Source organism: Vicia villosa, unplaced genomic scaffold, assembly GCF_029867415.1.
Source record: "Vicia villosa cultivar HV-30 ecotype Madison, WI unplaced genomic scaffold, Vvil1.0 ctg.002350F_1_1, whole genome shotgun sequence".
In the NCBI taxonomy this organism is placed as follows: domain Eukaryota; kingdom Viridiplantae; phylum Streptophyta; class Magnoliopsida; order Fabales; family Fabaceae; genus Vicia; species Vicia villosa.
In genome coordinates this window covers 271,023-277,202 of record NW_026705902.1, presented here as the reverse complement: position 1 = coordinate 277,202, position 6,180 = coordinate 271,023, and the positions used below count along the sequence as shown (strand labels likewise).

The window sequence follows — 6,180 nt, the reverse complement described above, 5'->3', positions numbered from 1 at the left end:
TTTCTTTTGCACAAAAACTCATTTATATCCAATTAGTTTCACACCTTGAGGTGGTCGGACTACAGGTCCAAAAGTGAGTCACTTGTAAAGTGAGTTTAATTCTTCTTCAATTGAATATATTTATTTTGGCCAATTCTCACTTAGTCTACAATTTTTAATAGACTTTGACTCATGATCCTCGTTACCGTTGACCACTTTTAGCGCTATATTGTATACAAAGATATTGTCAATATTGACTTTATTTGGTTATCTCAATTTCGGTTCCATTCCATTTCATCCATGACATAAGGACATTAGGAAGGTGAAAAATCATAACCTTACTATACCACTTAATAGGGAATATGAAGATGAAATATTAGAATACATATGGACATCCACAATAATATTTATTCATAACAAATGCATAATTTTATTAGATTTATTTTGATATGCTCTTACATTTAACATTTAATTTTTGAGCATTGTGCTAAGTTTTTTATAGACTTAACATGGATATGTGCAAAAACATATGTTTGCAGGGCCTCCTCCACATCTTCCGAAACCTGAATGAGAAGGTTCAGAACACCAATCTTCACACTCATAAGGGATACAATTAGGTTTGCTTATGTTACATAATTGGCCTGCTTGACATGTCACGTTTACAACTATGAAAAAAAAAAGCATAATTACATTCTTATAATTAAGTTTGATAATGTTAACACCCAACAAATAAACATTGCTTATATATATATATATATATATATATATATATATATATATATATATATATATATATATATATATATATATATATATATATATATAAGTGCTACGAAATAATATAAAAAAGACAAAATTTAAATACCTGAAAAAATAATAAAAAGGACAAGAATTGGCATGACTGAAAATTTAGTCATTTTGAAAAGCTTCAATTTTAATAGAATGAATGAGATGTTTTCTGAGAGTATGCAAACCTCGAATTTATGTACAAATAAAAAATATAAAATAATTGAAAAGTTGAAAAGTGATAAATATCTTTTCAAATTTTGTCCATATATACTATAAAGTGAACCTTTTTAATATTTTAAATTAATACATATTTAGTCAATATTCTTAATATTTTATATTAATGCATATTTATTAAAAATTCTAGAAAAGAAAAGATAAATTCAAACATAATAAATTTTTTCAACATTTTAAAATTGTATATTGATTTCAATATACATTTGGTCCACCTACTTTATGTTATTCAAAGAATTATTATCTCTATTTTATATTTTAAATAGTTTTGGTCTTTTTTCTTACTTTTTCCACTTAAAGTTCATAATTTATCAATTTTAATAATGAAGCATAACTTATACAAATTTAGTCTCACATATCATCTTTCGGGAAAAAAAAGTCCTTGATTGCCACCCTTTGTAAATATATTTTCAATATGCCATTTTTAATACTTTTTTAAAAATGAAAAATATACCCCTTTAAGAGGCCGCCATCCAATATCGAGGCCCTATTTTTATTTTTATTTATTGTCATTTTTAATTTTTTTTAAAATTGAAAAATAACAAATCTTAATCAATTAACAATTCATTAAATAATGTATTAAAAACATATCAAAAACTAATTAAAATTTTTAAAAAGTTTTAATTTTAATTGGCAAAGAAAATAAAAATAAAAATTGACATATATTAATTTAATAATCTTTATAGAACATGGATAAAAAGTCGATTTTGAAAAAGTAAAAGTCGATCACGGACATAAGCTTAATGAAAAGGTGAAAGAATATCGAAAAGTAAAAGTTGGTGCGTGTCGTTGAGGCGAGTGAAAAATTCAGTAAAACGGTTCGGTTTAGATCAAAATTGTAATTAAAAATACGTGGATAAAAAAGCTATGACTGATCAAAATGCGATCGTGTGCAAAGTTGAAAAAAATAAATGGGCATACCAAAATGACCTATGCGCACCGTTGTTCAGTGAATATTTTTCTAATCGCGTGTAAAATCTGCGAACAAAATTTTCAAGTTATGGATATTACTTGTCTGTTTTGCAAATTTTGTACACTGAGCTACGGTGCGCGTAGGTCATTTTGGTATGTTCATTTATTTTTTTCAACTTTGCGCAAGATCGCATTTTGATCAGTCACAGCTTTTTTATGTTGCTATTTTTAATTGTAATTTTAATCTAAACTGAATAGTTTTTACTGAACTTTTCAATCGCCTCAATGACACGCACCAACTTTTACTTTTCGATATTCTTGCATGAGGAATTATTAATAAATCAGGAAAATTTAATTCTAAGTAAAAACATTTGTTTTTTTATTAATTTATCTATTTCATAAAAGATTTATAATTTATTTAGTAAAGAAGAAATTGCATCATCTTGAGAAGATATTGCTGCTAAAAAAAACATGAGAATGATAAAAAAATTGAAAAGAAAACAACATGGATAAGCTTTTATAATTATTTATTTTTTATTTGTATGATATATTGTGTTGATTTATTATTCAATATTACTTTTTTTAATACTATTTATTAGTTTAATTTATTTAATATATATTTTTTATCATTTCGTTTGTGTCATTCTTAACTGATCATTCTCATTTTGTAATATTATTCTTTAATATACTATATGTTATATATTATTTATTAGCATTTTGATAATTTTAGTAAAAAAAAATTAATTTGTAATTTGGATGATAAAAAGCTGATCCAAATTAATTTGTATGAAATTGAATCGTATCAGATTGAATTGTTTCAATCAATCAGCCGGAATCAAACCGAACCACAAATAAATTTATATTTTATTTGTTTTTTCTGTTAGAACATAGTTACTTCTAATTATATTTTAGTGTTTTGATGATAACAAGCAAACAAATTTTTTATAAAGCAAACATGGTACTCTAATCATATGGTTCTAAATATCAGAAGATGGACCAGTACCAGTAATCAGAACTTGAAGAATCAGAACTTAAAGCTAAAGAAACAACGCAAGTTATAAAGGAACTTCTGATACCCCACGCTGTAAACATATCTACAATAGAAGTTGAAGAAAAGAGACTGGACAGAAGTTTATGCAGATTGATTCAAATTAAACCGTTGAAGACATAATCATTAGCAAAACGGCTGCAACACTCCAAAAGCATAATTTCCAAGGTTGATTGAAGAAGCTATCCACATGAAAATTCTTGGAGAAAGCAAAAGCAAAGACAACACGCAAACCATTTAATTCTGAATGCATGCTTTGGAGATAACGGTAAAAATTCTAAAGCTATATATACTCATGATCGTTTGAAGAATAATATACAACGAGCGAAAAAGAAGAAAACAAGAAAGAACACACAAGAACGCTGCAACTCTGATAAATCATCAAGTGTGAAGAAAAACTCACTGAAGCAGAATTCTCTTATTCATACTCTGAGTTCTTTATTCTGTACTTAATCTTAGTGAAATATTACAGTGGTGATTACAGCTTTCTAGAAGCAAAACTATACACTATCAATAGAAGTTACATGGTAACTAAGTCCTTGAGAGACCAGTGGGTCAGAAGTCTCAAGAAGTATAGGACTAGTTGAGTCTTAGAATATTGGTTAGTCACAAGCAGTTGGCTTGTGTAGGATCGTTAGTCACCAGCACTTTGGCTCGTGCATTGTATTGTGAGTCACGGCAGTTGGTCGTGCAAGTGTAATCAGGTTTTGATTGTAGTGGATTAAGACCTCTGTTGAGAGAGGCAAATCACCTTGTTGAGGGTGGACTGGAGGTAGCCTTATTGAGAAGGTGAACCAGGATAAAAATAACTGTGTTCTAATTATCTTTCCTTCATAAAGTTTTTAAAACCCACATATTCAACCCCCCCTTCCAAGTGTTTTCTCAACCTTCAATTGGCATCAGAGCGCCTAGTTCTTGGGTGCAAGCACTTAACCGTATCAAAAAAGATCCAGAAGGAAAACACTATGGCGAATGATTCAAACAACAACAGCTACACAAAACCTCCTGTGTTCGATAGAGAGAATTTTGAATATTGGAAAGTTAGGATAGAAATTTTCTTTCTAGGACATGATCCTGATCTATGGGATATTGTCGTAAATGGTTACAATTATCCAGAAGATACAGGAGAAAAGATAGCAAGGAAGAACATGGATGATAAACAGAAGAAGGAATTCAAGAATCATCACAAAGCCAAAACTATCTTGTTGAGTGCTATCTCTTAAGTACAATATGAAAAAATCACCAATAGAGATATAACACATGATATATTTGAGTCACTCAAGATGACTCATGAAGGCAATGCTCAAGTTAAAGAAACAAAAGCTCTAGCTTTAATTCAGAAGTATGAAGCCTTCAAGATGGAAGAGGACGAGACTATTGAAGCCATGTTTTCAAGATTTCAAACCTTAACAGCTGGTCTAAGTGTTTTAAACGAAGGATACACCAAAGCTGATCATGTAAAGAAAATTATCAGAACTCTACCAAGAAGATGGGGGCTAATGGTTATAGCATTCAAAGTAGCAAAGAATCTTGATGAAGTATCCCTTGAAGAACTCATCAGTGCACTAAGAAGTCATGAGATTGAGTTCGATGCAAATGAGCCTCTAAAGAAAGGTAAGTCTATAGCTCTTAAATATGTTAAAAGATCTGAAATTAATGCTTTACAGGCTAAGAAAGAATGCTCAAGTGAGTTTGGATCAGAGGAAGAAGATGAGTTGTCTCTTCTATCCAGAAGAGTAAATCAACTTTGGAGGAACAAGCAAAGGAAGTTCAGAAACTACAGAAGACCAGAATATAAAAGAGAATCATCTGAATACAAAAGCCCAGCAGAAGAAGTGATGTGTGCTATGAATGCAACGAACCAGGACACTTCAAAAGTGAATGTCCTAAACTGCAAAAAGAAAGGCCTAAGAAAAGATCTAAAAGGAAGAAAAGCCTAATGGCTACTTGGGATGATTCTGAATCATCGGAAGACGAATACAACTCAGAAGATGAACATGCCAACATAGCATACATGGCCACCACAGAAGATGTCTCAAACTCAGAAGCTGAATCAAATGAGGTATTTTCTGAACTTACTAGAAATGAGCTTGAAGAAAGCTTATTAGAACTTTTAGAAAGACATAATAGATTAAGAACTAAATTTAAAATGCTAAAGATTGATCTATTAACTAAAACAAAGAAACTTAAACAAGAAAATTCTGAACTTAAAGATAACACTTCACAACTAATAGAAGAAAAGGAAACTAAGATCCTTAATTCAGATAGCACCTTAAAATATGATATTCTGAAAGAATATGATGTTAGTTTTCAAAAATTTCTTGTTAAAAGCATAAACAGAAGCAAAATAGCCTCAATAATTTATGGTGTTAGTAGAAGCAATCGAAATGGAATTGGCTATGAAACACCTCAAGGTAAGGAACCATATATACCTAAATTAGTTGATGACATGGCAATAAAATATAAACCTTTGCACACATAGTTTAACTATGGTCACAGTCATAATATTAAATATACATCCTACTCTAAAAACTATTGTGCTAGACCTAAGCTAGTACAAAGCTTCAGGCACACTGACATCAAAGGACCCAAAAAGATATGGGTACTTAAAAAGAAAATTGTCTATGTTGCAGATGCCCTTAGCAGTGAAGTCAAAACACCAATCATGGTACCTGGACTCTGGATGCTCGCCTCACATGACGGGAAGAAGGTCTATGTTCCAAAGCTTGGAACTTAAATCCGGCGGAGACGTCAGATTTGGAGGGAACCAAAAGGGGAAGATCATTGGATCAAGAACTATTGGTAATGAAGACAAAGATACATCAGAAATCACATCAACCATGGAGAACATGAGATTAACTACACATCATTCAGAAGATGTTATCCTGGACAAGAAAGATGATCCTATCAGAACTAGAGCATACCTAAGAAATAATGAAAATTCATTATTTGGATTAGTATCAATGATAGAGCCAACTGCAGTAGATGAAGCACTTTAAGACACAGATTGGATCATTGCTATGCAAGAAGAGCAAAATCAATTCACCAGGAATGATGTATGGGATCTAGTTCTAAGACCCGAAGGATTCAACATTATCGGAACAAAGTGGGTGTTCAGAAACAAAATGAATGAGCAAGGTGAAGTCATCATAAACAAGGCACAACTGGTTGCTCAAAGGTATAGTCAGCAAGAAGAATTTGCTAAGTCTATGCAGGAAGAA

At 30.7% G+C, this 6,180-nt stretch overlaps 1 long non-coding RNA gene across 1 annotated transcript; it reads right to left on the bottom strand.

The window, feature by feature from the left end:
* Positions 1–385: 385 nt before the first annotated feature.
* On the bottom strand, positions 386–937 carry LOC131638614 (uncharacterized). The gene is made up of 2 exons (XR_009294716.1): positions 845–937; positions 386–644 (listed from the first exon to the last, which is right to left on the bottom strand). It is a non-coding gene; the product is annotated as an uncharacterized LOC131638614 (long non-coding RNA).
* Positions 938–6,180: the final 5,243 nt, after the last annotated feature.